At 44.5% G+C, this 14,479-nt stretch overlaps 1 pseudogene; it reads right to left on the reverse strand.

Annotated features, from left to right (window-relative positions):
• Nucleotides 1-6,307: 6,307 nt before the first annotated feature.
• LOC140582616 (U2 spliceosomal RNA) lies at nt 6,308-6,487 on the reverse strand (annotated as a pseudogene).
• Between the last annotated feature and the right edge of the window lie 7,992 nt (nt 6,488-14,479).

Genomic DNA, 14,479 nt, shown 5'->3' on the forward strand with positions numbered 1-14,479 from the left:
ATCATCTTATATATTTCCAAGGCCGGACTCTCAGCAGTTGGAGGGTAACACAAATACAAGCAAACATAACAAGCACACATCAGCTATAGGTTTGTGAGGTTAACCGCTATTGCTTCGATGTGTCATGATGATGGACATTCCTGTAAGCTGTAAACTCCTTGGTGATAGATGAGGTACCAGGGCAGGAAAGAGCCAGGGAGAGACTGAGGGCTAAAAGACAGTGAAGGAGAATTAACAGTTCTTTGATGCTGAAAATTTTGGGTATGGGTTTGATTGGGTATTGGCCAAGTTGACTTCTGAGTAAGGAGTGGATCCTTTGCATGGCTTCTTGGGGTATTTCTAAAGTACTAAAGTAAGATATGGTGTCCCGCAGGGATCAGTGCTGGGCCCCCTACTGTTCAATCTATATATGCTACCGCTTGGTAACATAATTGGTAACATAATTTAACATACTGAAAAAACTGAGGTTCTTTTAATCGGTCCTAAGGAGGCCCGCAATAAGTTTGTAAACCCCAACCCTAGCGGCCTCCCTACTCAATTTAAAACAGTGGTCAGAAATCTTGGTGTCCTGGTAGACTCCGACCTCTGCTTCAGTGCTCACATAAATAGCATTACCAGTACGGCATTTTATCATCTACGGAACATAGCCAAGCTTCGGAAGTTGCTGTCCTTTCAAGATGCAGAAAAACTAATACATGCCTTTATAACTTCTAGATTGGACTACTGCAATGCCCTCCTTTCGGGTTGTCCATCTGGATCCCTACATAAACTTCAGTTAGTACAAAATGCAGCTGCCAGAGTTCTAACAAAAACTAAAAAATTTGATCACATTAGCCCTATCCTGTCTTCCCTGCACTGGCTACCGGTCAAGTTTAGGATTGACTACAAATTATTACTATTGACTTACAAAACTCTGAATGGCCTTGCACCACAATATCTCAATGATCTTCTGGTCCCTTACAACCCTTCTCGCCTGCTTCGTTCACAAGGAGCAGGATATCTATTAGTTCCTAAAGTAGACAGGGCTACGGCAGGCTGCAGAGCATTCTCTTACAGAGCTCCACAGCTGTGGAATGGTCTCCCGGCGGATGTGCGGGATTCAGGCACACTCTCGCTTTTCAAGTCTAGATTAAAAACGCACTTGTATAGCTTAGCATATAGGAAACCTAGTTCTGGTTCCAGCTAGTCCCTCACTCCCAGTCAGACTAACAGTATGAGGTGATGAGCTGGGTGGGGATTGGTGTCATTGACTTTGGATAAACTGAGGCATCAGTGCTGTCACTCTAGCTCTACACTAGAGTGCTGATGTTCAGGGAGTCCCCATGCCTGTGTTCCCGCCTGTCTCTCCCTCTTTCTCATGCTGCTATACTCAGATCTGCCGGAGCCTAGACGAATATTGCACTCGATCATTTTGCTTGCACTGCCTCTGGTTTCCTCAACTCTGGCTAATACACAATTATTCTTACTTCCTCCCTCACCCCTTCTGGGGTGTGCTCCATGGAGCACAATGTCGTTGAAGAGTTTATGCTTCTGCGGCCTGCAAGACAACTACCTCCACCTCCGGCAACTACCCTCCAACCTGCCTGCCCTTGGCTCAACACGATGCCTCGCCATCCATCCTGCGGCTGTGTGTCTATTAATCCTGCCATCGTGCATCAAGCACCACGTGCCTGCACCGGTCGGCCGCTGCATTGAGACATATATTTCAACCCCTGTATTAGCTTAGTCATTTCATCTTGTCTGTATTAGCTTAGTCATTTCATCTTGTTTGTTTGACTCATCTGCCGGCCCCTGGAGGATGGGCTCCCCCTTTGGGTCTGGTTCCTCCCAAGGTTTCTTCCTCTTAGGGAGTTTTTCCTTGCCACCGTTGCCTTTGGCTCACTCAATGAGGGGTCCTTACGAGGCAGAAATGTAAAGCGCATTGAGACAATATAATGTTGTGATAATGCGCTATATAAATAAAATTGAATTGAATTGAATTGAATATTTCCTGCATTATGCAGGCCATCCTGTACCTGGTGGCCATCCTCTTTTTCCCTTCCGGTGTTTCGTGTCTGTTTCTCATCCCAAACCTGGGGCTCCTCTTCAAGTTCATACCCATACGTGTCAGTGGTTCTCTGCATGACGTCTTCTACAATCTACCTGTCTCTTCCTCTCTTCTCTTCCACATGATTAACTCTTCTTTCATTTCATGGGTCGATAAATTTGGTGCATGAGTACAAATATCAATGCGCAATTTTGCCGTCCTCTGTAGAGCCAGGATCAGCATATAATCTTGCCTGTGTGGTTTTATGAAGCTTTGAGTATAAATAAACATATATTTTTATTATTAACAACTGAACATCCATAATTGCCATGGAATTGCCATTTTGAGGTAAATTTGTAGTTTATTTGTAGCTCATTTTTGCTGGAAGGACCTTAAAACATTTAAATTCTATATGGAAAATGATCACTGCACACATCTAGTTGAAGCCCTTTCTGAAATTAGTCTGTTGCTGCCTTTCAGGTCCCCAAGCTGACGACAATGTCCCTAGGCGCCCTGGCCACTGCATAGTGGCGCCCCCCGGTGGCCGTTCCAACATCACCAGCCTTGGCTGAGCTATGGTCCTGTGGGGGGGGGGGGGGGGGTTGACCTTTCAGTGACAGATCAGTCAGGAGAGTTGTGGGGTTCTTTTCTGTCTGTGTCCAGTTTTGTTTCACCAGCCAACTTTCCCAGTGTTTGAAAAAAAAAAGTATCCTTCCATCCAGCTGACAGGATGTGGTGACTGTAGCGTTATGTTATTTTTGTGTTTTGGGGATTTAACACGATCACATGTCTGTCCTATAACTAATGCAAGCATGGTGCTTCAATGGCCTCGCCCCCCCTTTAGTGAACACAAACTAAAGTATATGAGTATTGTTTTGTAAATGGGCATGGTATTGTTGCACATCCTGAGTCTGATTGAATAGTTGGTTAGTTGCATGTAGATACACATATTTGACATCGATAAGTATTATTCGAATTTTACGTTGTCAGTACACGCCAGAGTTGATCACTTGCTTCCCACTGTGCAGCAGTGAACTTAAACGGGTTTACATTCACAAAATATAATGGGGGTCAGGAGATGGACCATGGCTGAGATCACCGTCGAGTCAGGTAGCAAAAATCACCAACTGTGACAGCAGCCCAGCAGCAGTGGCCAACATCATGCTGGGTCCTCGTTTAGGGTGGCCAGCAACATGCCTATCTGCCATATATGACAAACCACAAGATGGCACTGCTTGTGCATGCCTTTTGAAATGAACTGGAATGCCGCTAGCAGGCACGCAAGTTACTTCACAAGTTCTAGAGCACAGCAATGCGTTTTGACTTTCTGTTAGCTATGTACGCAGTGATGGACATAACTGGTTCACAAGTACGCATTAACCTTTAAAAGCGATACATGCAGCAATCGGTTGTACATTTTTTATGTGCATTTGCGCCAATATGACAAATTACCGTGCATTTTAACCTCTATTTTCCTTACTTCTTTATTTTACGTTTTCTCTGTTTCATTTCAGTCAGTCTAACATATTGGTACATGTTTATATCACTCTCTACGTGTAAAGGGAGCAGACACAGGAAAAATGTACTGAAGACCCTTGAAATGATATTTATTCCTGATGTGAAATTGCTGTTTTTGTTTTAGATTCCAAATTTAACCTTTTATTTAATTTATCCCTTTTTCCCAAATAAAACGATGCATTTAGTTATAATCTATATTATTTTGATTTGGGGTCAGAAGTTCCAAAATCACCAGGTAAGTTAATTGATTTTATGTGTTTTAACTCCTAGACAGATATAAATGAAAACTCTATTTTTAAATAATTTATTGTCCTTTTTTTTTTTTTAATTAAAAATTGGATCCCTCATGGACCAAGACTTCAAGGGCATTTGTACAATTCACCTGTAACTGGATCTGCAGTCTTTTTCTCCCCACACCCTCTGCTTGTTCCCTTCTTCTCTTTTGTCTTCACTCCAGGAGAGCTCCTCAGACATCTCCAGCCTGTAATTCCTGGGAAATGCCACCTGCCACTCACCCTTGGAGGCGTAGCCCATTCTCAGGATCTCATACGTCACCATTCATCACAGAGTCACAACGCCTGCAAACATCTGAATAAAAGTAAGAGCCCGTTTTTTGAAACTTACACATTAAATTTTCCTCTCTTTACCATTTTATTCTTTTAAGCTTCATTCTGTTTAATTACATTTAGTATGGATTAAGGCACAGGCGGCCCGGAGGACATGGAGTGGGACCCTCCAGTTCTTGCCCTGAGTCCCAGTCCGTGGTGTCAGCCCCGTGACCAGAGTTTCCCCAGCCGAGGAGGTTATCGCCGTGACAACGGCAGGGTCAACGGAAAACTGGTCGGGGGTTCGGCTCCAGGAGGAAAGATCTGGGGTATGCTACCCAGACTTACCGCCTGACCCCAGCTCGGTCCAAGGGGGTCTTTTCGGGGGACCCCATCCATTGGTTCCCGAAAGGAACCACCTGCGGTTTCCTCCGGCACTGGTACTGGCCTTTGCTTTTGTTCTGCAGGGTCCACGGTGTGGTCCGGTTCCTGTCCTGCCTGCTCCTCGATGCCCTCCGGCTCTGCCGACCCCTCGCCGTCTACCGATGCTGTTCTTCCCTCGGCTGGCGCAGACGAGAGGAGCTCGTCCTTCTACAGACCCAGACAGGACTCCGAAGGCCCCCCTGGCCGCGACCCTTCTGCGGCACCTCGGAGCTTGATCTGTAGTCTTGCTTCCCCGTGGCTCTCCCTGGTTTCACCTCTTAGCCCGATTTCACTCTTCCAGCCCCCACTCCAGTCACTCTTGCTTCCCACTTTAGGTTCCCCCTGGCTCCCTCTCCTGGCCCTATTCTTGTTGCACATTGTTTGTCTGGTTGTGTCCTGCCCTGTCTGTCCTGTGCCACCTTTGGTCCTTTTGGTGCCCAATCCCTCCCTTTGTCTCCTTCTTCTGTTTCCTTTGTTGCCACTTGCCCACTGACACCCGCTGTTTGTCTTTTAGTCCCTAGTCTGCATCCCTGTCGGGTTACCTGGCCTGTCATGAGTTGTGTCCTGGCGGTTTGTCTCCCCTGCTGTCCTTGGTTTTGCCCTGGTCAGTGTGTCCCCTTAATGATGCCTTTGCACCAGGAGGGCACAGGATTGGGGGATGGGGGGGTGTTACTGTCATGGCCTGCCCGTCCTGTCAACCTTACTCTCCAGTTCTCCTCCCTGACGTGGCCCTAATGAGCCACGCTTGGTCTTTATTAGTCTCACCTCATGTTCCTGTCCTTCTGTCAGTCACTACCAGCTGCCTTGTGTTTTCCCATTCCTTAGTTTGGTAAAGTGCCCAGGCCAATGTTCTCCAGTTCTGTCCTTGTCTGTTTGCGTCTCTGTGCCCAAGCCTGCCTGCCAGAAAAGCTCCCCGCAAAGGGGGTTCTGCCCTACAGCTTGCATTCGGTTCCTACTTCCCACCGGTCATGTGACAGAGGAATACAAGGTTAGTGCCAGGCAGAAATTAATAGCCTATCTTTGATTTTGCATTCATTTGGTAACTTGTTGAAGTTATCTGATAGTTCTCTCGATTTCAAAGACATATGATTCTTGCGTGTGCATTATGCATATCCAAAGTTAACGCATGTTGTGTTTATCTTACGCCGTACATGACTCATTGTCGTTATGGACAGTAAGCACTTTATGTCAGTTATCCATTGCTCCTTTTCGTTATGCTATACAGCCGCTTTATACATGTGGAGACTTATATGCACACACATTTTTCACATTCCATTAGTTTCACACATTTTACTGTCATCGTACTTCTCTTCTGATGCCATTTTATTTATTTGTTTGTTTATTTGTAACCTGGTAACTGCACACTGAATCTTCTTATATTTGTACAATGACACCAAATCTTATTTGGTAATCATGAATTACCAAAACCTTAAATACACAAGGATAGACTCAATTATTGCTGAAAAAATCTACGCAGAGATATAAAAATGTAATATTCTCATCAAAATCACATGCACAGCAAAAAATGTAGGCAGTAACTATATACTGCTCTTCCAAAAAAACAACCTTTAGGTTCAAAACGACATCCATCGAGAAAAGAAATATATCCTCCTTGTATCGACAGGAATACTTTATCTGCATTGTAAAATAGCATAAATAATTTATGACAAAACAAAAAGCTTTTAAATTTACTGTACATGATTGTTAGCAAAATCAGAAATGTCAGTGTGGTAAGATCATGTACTTTATATAGTCAGTCAGTCAGTCAGTTCTGCCTTTCAACAACAGGGGGCAGTAGAGGTGCACCGTTCCCGGAAGCACAGCAATACCGGGTCCATGCGTAGAGCGGACGGGGCAAGCCCCACTTCCGGCTCCCTGTTCCAAAAATCCGTTTAATATGTGGTCCCCTCCATAGGGGACGTATCAGATATTAAACTGATAAAACAGATTTTTTTTTTTCAGATCCAAATACTTTATTAAACAGTTCTGCACAATTATTTACATCGACACAAACACATTAAAACATATAATAGAAACTGCACTTAAAAAATTGGCACTGTCAACAAGGGAATTAAAAACATTTTCCTACTAAAACAATGATATTCAGAAATAGTCATAATATAACAGGCTGAAATTTTCCCACATCATACAAGTGAATGCCAATACAATTTTCAGACATTACTGAAAATATTTTAAAATAGTATTAAACAAACTATCTGCAGAACCATTCACCATAAAATAAGCAAAAAAAAAGCAATAAAAGCAACCAATATATTTACACACCATTAAAATGTAAAGTAAACACATATGGCCACTTTTACAATTAAAATGTCATCTCAAATGCATGCTTTTGATGCAAGATGAGCATCCTGGTTTCTTTTTATGAGCCCAAGTTATTTATGGCAAAATTAGGTTTTACAGGGGATCGGTAAATAACATGTTCGTGCAGTCTAGTAACATTCGGGGTGAATCATGGACGATTGATCTGAATTTCAGGACGATCAGTCCACATACGATCAGAATTAATCCACAATTACAACTTCCCAGAATATTATAGTAAAAGGATTAATTCCATGCCACGTGGGTGACGTAATCGTCCGTGAATTCATCCTAATACATGCCCCCATTGTTGTAAGTGGCGTATTCATCCCGCAACCTTCTCTCCAGCTGCAGAATGGAGAATTTCTTCTCCATCCTGCGCTGCTTGCTATACTGCATGGAGAAGGTTTGGATCCTGTCCTTCACACTCTCCCACCATTCGGCCACAGAGGGGAAGGTAGGCTTGTCCTTCTGCCACTCGGAGAAGTGATCTAAGAAAAGGTGTCTAAAATCGCTCTCCTCCAGGATCTGCAGGTTCATTTTCCAATAGACGCCCCCATATACAGCAGCGTCTATGGAGGCAGTGGCCTCCACTGCCAAGTGGTCAGTGGGCCACTGTGGGGAGAGGGACACCTTTTCAAAAACAACGGGGGGTGAAGCTAAAATGTAGTCGATGTGACTGCTGGCTCCGCGACTATTATGCCAGGTGAAGCCCGGCATGCTGGGGTTGCATGTTTTAAAACCATCCACAAGTTTAAAGGAATGAATAAAATGGCGAAAATGCCCTGAGCTGACATCCTCTCTACCCTCCAACGCGATGTTAAAGTCCCCTCCTAAAATCAAGTGTCGATCTGTGACACAGAACAGGGACAACTCTTCAGAGAGAGTTATACGGGACGAGGCCTCCACTGGAGCGTAGATGCATATGGCCCGGAGGCGCTGTCCCCTCCATGTGGCGTCCACTCCCAAAACCCTGCCTTGAAGAACGGTAAATTAACTTACTTCCTCAAAGGCGCGGTCGCCAAAAAGAATCCCGACGCCTGAGGAGTGGACACCACCTACGCTCCAGTAGGATCTACCCCTCTTCCATTGTCGTGAAAAGAGAGCCTCGTCCCGCTGGTCCCGGAGGTGGACTTCCTGCAGAAAACAAATGCTGAAGGGGAAGATGCCAGCTGATTAAAAACCAACGTGCGTTTTAAAACGTTCCTCAAACCCCTGACATTCAAAGTGACAATATTAAAATTGGCCATGAAATATTAAAATGATCAAATACAATTAAAAACAACAAACTAATTAGACAAAATGTAGATATTAAAGGAATTCAAACAGAAAAAACAGACCATAAGATAAGCCTTTATGCAGATGACGTATTACATTTTCTTAGGAATTCTCCAACCTCTCTTCTGAAGACAATATCACTTATAGATAAGTTCTCATCTATATCAGACTACTCCGTCAACTGGAGCAAATCAACAGTTTTGCCTTTGAATTGTAGTTTCCAAAACACAACTACTACTCCTTTACAGTCAGGTAACCTTAGATACTTAGGCATAAATTTTTCCACCAGACTCTCAGATCTAGTACAGATGAATCATATTCCTTTGTTAAAAAAGGTGGAAGAGGATCTTGTGCAGTGGAAATCTCTACCTATATCACTCATTGGAAGAGTTGCCACCATTAAAATGATGGTCCTGCCTAAAATCAATTACTTGTTCTCAATGATCAATAATAAACTCTCTATGGCTTGGTTTAAATCACTAGACTCAAGCATCTTGTCATTTTTATTGAAGAACAAACCATCACGAATCAGCTTGAAAACTCTGCAAAAAGCCAAAGGTAATGGTGGTCTAGAACTACTGTACCAAGTTTCTATCACTACTTCTTAGCCAACAGACTGCAGTATATAACAAATTGGATCAAATCAAGCCCGGTAGATAGTCCATGGCTGGACTTAGAACAAGCAATCTGCGGAGAAGTAAAATTGTCTGATCTGCCTTTTATAAGTGTTTTAAGAGCCTTAGTATTAACACCTCATTAACAGCCTGGTGGGAATTTTTTTTAAATAACTAGGTCTCCACTTATCCCCTGCAAACTAACACCCATTTGGAACAATCCAGATATTTGCCGAAAAAAGATAAAATTGAGCTTTCCCTTATGGCATGATAAAGGGATTAGAAATCTTGAACATGTTATGCAAAACGGAAAATTTATTTCATTCGAGGAACTAGTCTCAAAATACGGAATTAGCAACAGTAAATTTCTTGAGTACCAGCAATTCAGGCAAGGTTCAATCTTAATCAGTTTAACTTAGAAATACCTCCATGGGTGCTAGAATTTTTAAATCTTTCTAGCCCCAAATTATTGCAAAAAATGTATAAGTTATTGTCAAAAATGGATGACTCAATTTCCCTCCCAACCTCAAAATGGGAGCAAGATCTATCCATCGATCCAGATCAAAACTTTTGGAAAGAAATATGTTTAAACACCTTCAAAATGACTAAAAACCCCAACTTACAGCTTATACTATACAAAACTCTGCATAGAGCTCATTATACAGGACAAAGGATGTTCCAAATGGGCCTTATACACTCAAACCTATGCACCCACTGCTCAGGTAACTCTGTAGAGAACTACATGCATGCCATATGGTCCTGCACACCGGTGCAGAAGTTCTGGCAAAGGATATGTGAAGATCTATGAATTTGGTTTAATTGCTATATCCCAACCTCACCTACATTGTGCATTTTAGGTGATGCAAGTGTATTAGATATGGAAGAAAATAAAGTGCACATGATCCTTACTGCCTTAGGCATTGCAAAGAAAACTATCTTCATGAACTGGAAATCAAAAAATAATTTATGTGTTACTCAGTATAGAAATTTAATTCTAGACCACATAAGTTTGGAGAGAATGTCTAATTCCCTCCAAAAAAAACAATTGGGCGAATTGGATTCTCTCTGGTCCATTCTGGCCAATTCCATTATGTAGGAGGGGGTGGTCGGCTGTGGTCTCGTCTCCTCATGATTCTGGCGGGTGGTGGGGTTGGGCCCCCGGGCTATGGGCGGCTAGTGGCTTCTTGGAGCTGGGGGGGCTGTGGCTGCCATCCTGTGATGTCTGGGTGTCTGCCCTGGCTGGTGGTGGGGGGGGGCTATTTGTCGTCGAATGAGTGGGTGACTGAGTACGGGCTGCCCTTCGGGGTGGGGGGGGAGGGGGGCTAGCTCTTGGCGTCGGCACTGCTCCGGGATGTTGTCGCCGGGGGTCTCAGGTCCGCTCCTTCCAATGTAACGGTGGGGGGCTGGGGTGCCTACTGAGCCTCAGTGGATTTGTTAATGTAGGCTGTAACAGTCTCTGAGTACTCCTGGAGGTCAGTGGTGTTGTCGTATGTGGCAGCCTGCTTAAACATACTCCAGTCTGTGGTGTTAAAGCAGTCCTGTAAAGCCTCTGAAGACCCTTCCGGCCACACTTGTATCTGCTTCCGAACCGGTTTGGTGACTTTAACAAGCGGTCTGTAAGCAGGCATTAGCATGACAGTAATGTGGTTTGAGGCACCGAGCTGGGGGAGGGGGAAAGCCTTGTAAGCTCCTCTTTGGGTGGTGCAAACAAGGTCCAGTGTGTTATTTCCCCGTGTAGGAAAGTCTATGTGTTGCTGTATTTTGGGAAACACACTCTTTAAGTCTGCATGATTGAAATCCCCAGCCAAGATGAGAAAAGCATCTGGGTGGGCTGTCTGCTGCTCACTGATACATGCTGGTACAGTTCATTCAGTGCCTCCCTCCTGTTGCTGCCATTGGAGGTGGGAGGGATATACACAGCAAACAACAGTATAGCTGTATATTCCCTCGGTAGATAGAACGGCCGGCACTTAATAACCATAAACTCCAACACTGGTGAACAGTATTTGCAGACCGCAACAGCATCGCAGCACCAGGCGTCATTGATGTAAACACAAAGCTCGCCACCGCGGGTCTTACCTCCCGCGACGACAACTCTGTCAGCACGGTAGCATGTTAGCTGGTCAAGCTGAATGCCGCGGTCCGGGACACAGTCACTGAGCCATGTTTCCGTGAACAAAAAAACACAACAGTCCTTTACATTCCTCTGAGATGAACATAGTAGTCGGATGTACTCCAGTTTCTTATCCAATGAGCGTACGTTGGCCAGAACGATGGAGGGGATAGCGGGTTTGTGTGGGCAAGCCACCAGCCTAGCTCGGATATCTCCACTCTTATCCCTCTTCTGCTTTCTCTCACGCCACTTGAGGCACCTCCATTTTGGGCGAGGTGCAGGAGTGGGGGTCGGTGATTGAGTAGGCCTGCGGAGCAGACCCAGATCATTCAGCTCTTCGGCGTCCACAGAGTCTAACTTAAAAAGTTTGTTTCTGCCGATGTTGAGCAAAAATGTTCGGCTATATATGGGCTTAAGAACAGATAAACGCGACAAAGGCGTACAGAAACACTGCAACGTCCAGGACGAAAAACACTGTTTAGTCGGGAGAGAGAGAAGCCGCAGTGTGTGCACGCGTCGCCATTTTGGGAGAGAAAAAAAAATAAAAAAATAAAATTTGACTTCTGAGGTACCACTGTACCCTGTAAATTTTAGAACGTGAAACAGTCGGCTAAGTTGACCTCGAATGGTTCTGCGTGCTCATTGGTTATTGCTACGTACATCTGGAAGCAGAAGCTGTAATTTTTATTTCTCTCGGTCTTGATTTGGGCGATCTTCATTTACTGTTTGTGTTCCATTGCTTTAAATAACGTCTGCAAAGGGTCCTTTCAGTCGCTTGCGTGGTTTTCTACACACCTGTCTGGGATGCTTTAAGCGTTCCAGCTTTCGTGTGCGCAAGCCCACTGCACCATCCTTGACTGTTGCAACGGGGGTTGCTATAAATGGCAAAACCCCTGCAAAGGTCGGGAGTGGCATCCACCTCCCCAGTGGACACGGGGATCACCAGCATGCTCCTGTTGCAGCAGAGGCAGGGTCCGAGTGGGCGGCAGTTTGGAAGAAGATTGCAGCTCTCGAAGACAAGGTGGGCCGTTTACGGTCTGAGATCTCCATGCTTGCTGGTGCCCTGACTGACCCACATATATCCCGGAGCAGTTCGGAGACCACTGGGACTCCTGTTGTAGTCTCCACTTCAGCTCCAAGCTGTTTCCCACCCCCTCCTCCTCCTCCACCGCCGCCTCCTCCTCCTCCTCCACCTGCTAGTATCCAGGGCCCCAAGCAGAAGACGAGTCATCGTCAGGGAAGTGGCTCAGGACCCACCAAAGGCCCCAACATGGTGGATGTCCTGGCGGAGCTGCCCTGCGTTAAACTGCGCCCGGTGCTGAGGTCGCCAGGTGGGACGCCAGTGCCGAGGAGGGGACTGACGCAGGGGACGCCCATGCCCTCAGAGGACATTGCTGCCATTTTAGCAGAGGCTCTGAAGAAGAAATTCAAGCAATAGAACCACTCTGATGAGTAGGAGCAGCAGGCCTCTGAGCCCTTAAACTTTTTTTACTTAAATTTTTTATACTTATAACATTTTTATACTTATATCATTTTTATACTTATATACTTTATATACTTAAACTTTATATACTTATACTTTATGTACTTATATACTTTATATGCTTATATTTATATACTTATACTTTGTGTACTGATTCTATATACTTATTAATAAATAATATATTTGTATCACTATTATTTTTAAAAGAGTTGCTGATTTTGTAATACTGCTGCAGCATTCTCCACATGCTAATCACTGCCCCACATCGAATTGGCACTTTGATCTGCCACATATCACTTCACTACCCCCTGTTGAATGTTGCATCGTATGTTGTTAGATATCTCCTAGTAGTAAGTACTTCATTATTAGGCTGCACAATATTGGAAAAGATGTATTTCTGCAATGAGTATTGCAGTATTTATTTAAATTTAAAATGCTTAAAACAAACCAATTTCTCACAAACACATCTATTCATGAGTGATTTAACACTAGGTTTGCTAAACCTACGCAAATCTACGTAAAATCCCCTCGGCCCGACCTCGGGTTGAGAGGCCATTAGCTCCATTGTCCTCCTGCTTTTGTTGTGCAAAAACACTAGTTACCTGTGAACCCTGCCACATTTGCATTTCTTTACCCTCACTGCTGCTGGCAAGCTTGCCATGTTGTCCCGAGATAGATTCCTTTCCATCATGAAACACCTTCGATTTGACGACAAGGACACGAGGGCAGAACGGGTGAAAACAGACAGATTTGCGGCGATCTTGGACATCTGGAAATGCTTCACTAGGAACTGTATTGAGAGTTTCACTGCAGGACAACACATCACCGTAGATGAGCAGCTGTTCCCGACCAAGGTTCGTTGTCCATTCACACAGTATATCGCATCCAAGCCGGACAAATCTGGAATCAAGTTCTGGATGGCGATGGATTTGGAGACCAAATACGTCTGCAATGCATCCCCTTACTTGGGAAAGGACCCCAATCGTCAGAAGGGGGAGAGGCTGGCAGAGAATGTGGTCATGAGTCTGATGGAGCCATTTCTGGATGACGGGAGAAATGTCACAACAGACAATTTCTTCACCTCACTGTCATTGTCACACAGTCTGCTTCAGCGCAAAACCACACTACTGGGCACGATGAATAAAGCTCGTCATGAGCTTCCTCCATCGGCAAAGGACACTGCAGGCCGAGAGAAATTCTGCACGTCAGTGTTTAGAAGCGGCAGTGTCTCCTTGACAATCTACGCGCCAAAAAAAAAGAAAACTGTGTGTCTTCTGAGTTCCTTGCACCGAGACGTGATGATCGGGGATGGTATAAAGAGGAAACCCAACACGATAACAGACTACAACCATATGAAGGTATGTGAATGTGCATATAATTTTATACCAGTGCTACAATGTTTCCTGATATGTACTATACAGGCCTATATCGGGTAGAAAAAAATATACTTATGTCTCTCTCTCTCTCTCTGCTTTTACAGGGTGGTGTAGATGTGTTGGACCAGATGGCACGCAAGTATACAGTACGAACAGCAACACACAGGTGGCCAGTAGCCGTATTTTATAACATGCTGGACCTGGCGGCAGTGAATGCCTATGTTCTGTACAAGGCGTGCACAGGGTGGAAAGGCAAAAGAAGATCATTTCTGAGTCTTCTAGCCATGGAACTCAGTAACCGATTCATGCTGCAAAAGGCAATGGAAGCAGAGAGGGAAGCTTTTGCAGCTGCTGCATCATTTGCTGCTGCTGTGCCAGGAACTGTTCAGACAACTCAGTGCCAGGTACAAGAGAGCTGCAACAGGAATCGCAGCAGATATCTCTGCGCAAAGTGTTGCAAATTCACCTGCGCCAAATGCAGGCACAGAGGTTACTGGGTCTGCAAACGCTGCAAACACTGACTATGAAACCACTGAGATGATGAAGAGGAACTGAGGGACTGAGAATTTTTTTTTACTTCTTTTATTATTATTATTATTATTGATTCTGTTTTCAGTCTATTTTTGACAAATAAAACACTTGTGTTTCTATATTTTGTGAAATTGTGTCTTTCATATTTGTGGGTCAGTCAGAGTGTGGGATATTTTGTATAGATATGGCAAGCTTGCCAGCAGCAGTGGCGGTAAAGAAATGCAAATGTGGCAGGGTTCACAGGTAACTAGTG

This window comes from Paramormyrops kingsleyae, chromosome 24 (assembly GCF_048594095.1).
Source record: "Paramormyrops kingsleyae isolate MSU_618 chromosome 24, PKINGS_0.4, whole genome shotgun sequence".
Classification (NCBI taxonomy): Eukaryota; Metazoa; Chordata; class Actinopteri; order Osteoglossiformes; family Mormyridae; genus Paramormyrops; species Paramormyrops kingsleyae.